Source organism: Sinocyclocheilus rhinocerous, unplaced genomic scaffold (assembly GCF_001515625.1).
Source record: "Sinocyclocheilus rhinocerous isolate Xijiao unplaced genomic scaffold, SAMN03320098_v1.1 scaffold161, whole genome shotgun sequence".
Classification (NCBI taxonomy): Eukaryota; Metazoa; Chordata; class Actinopteri; order Cypriniformes; family Cyprinidae; genus Sinocyclocheilus; species Sinocyclocheilus rhinocerous.
The window spans coordinates 418,291-419,377 of NW_015627226.1; the positions used below are offsets into that span (position 1 = coordinate 418,291).

General features: G+C 42.5%; 1 protein-coding gene across 1 annotated transcript in view; it reads right to left on the reverse strand.

Moving 5' to 3' along the window:
* The window catches only part of LOC107722624 (HORMA domain-containing protein 1-like), a 6,920-nt gene that overhangs the window by 1,012 nt on the left and 4,821 nt on the right, over positions 1-1,087 (reverse strand). The window lies entirely within an intron of this gene.

Here is a 1,087-nt window from a genome sequence, read left to right on the forward strand (position 1 = left end):
AATTTATAAAGTTTTATTTTGAAATGTAAGTCAATAACAATTGGCTGGAGCCAGAGCCAATGGTGAAAGTCTTTGCGCAAGGAGACACCGCCCCATTTTGGAGGTTCTGCCCACTTTTGGAGTCCACGCCCCATTTTGGAGATCTCCGGTCTGCAGTTATATCTACTTGACTTTTCAGGACGTGCACACTTGATCAGACCAGGGCCCATATTCATGAAAATTCTTAGTGCAAAGAGTTGCTCCTAGTGACAAAATTCTAAGAAAAATTTTAGAAATGTAGGCGTTTTCCCTTAAAATTAAAGAAAAGATCCTAGTAAAGAAGAAAGTAATTCAGAAAGCATCTTAACCCTTAAAAGAGCTCTTAAGGTCCAAAATTGTTAGGAGTACTGACAAGGACTTTTAAGAGACTGTTTTGGTGTCAGTTTTAGGAATTGACAACCACATTTCCTTACAGGTGTGAGTCTCGAAATGTCCCGTTCAAAGAGCAGCTTACAGTAGCGTCTTGAATACAAGCCTGTATATGCAGTCGCATCCTTTTCTGCATCTCACGCATGACACTTGAGTCACGTACAGAACACAAAACTGACGGAAACCGCTCCAGTGGAGAACAGTGACTGGATCTAAAACCTTCAGATGAAGCACAGCTCATTTCTCCGTCTCCGTAACGTATCCAAAGTGGAACCACACATGAGCGACTCTCTCGCACTGTACTACAACTAGTTGTCCAGTTCTTACAGCGTGTGTTTTCCGAGAATGCTGTTGTGAGTCCTGAAAATAGATGGGTGTGAGTTCGGTTATAGAATGCGGTTGTCACTCCCGTAAATATCTGTATTGTGTGAACGTAACCATGTTCAAGGACTCAAATACAGGACTGACAACCGTATTCTGCTGCTGTGTGACCGTGAAATGAAAATTCTGTCATTAATTACTCACCCTCATGTCGTTCTAAACCCGTAAGACCTTCCACTGAACGTAAACGTCAAACGCGTGACGCAGCTGACACAGAATAGCATACGCTGATTACGTTCAGTGGATACTCTCCAAAATGGCACCAGGGTGATGCGGAGGAGATGAATTGTTGAATAAA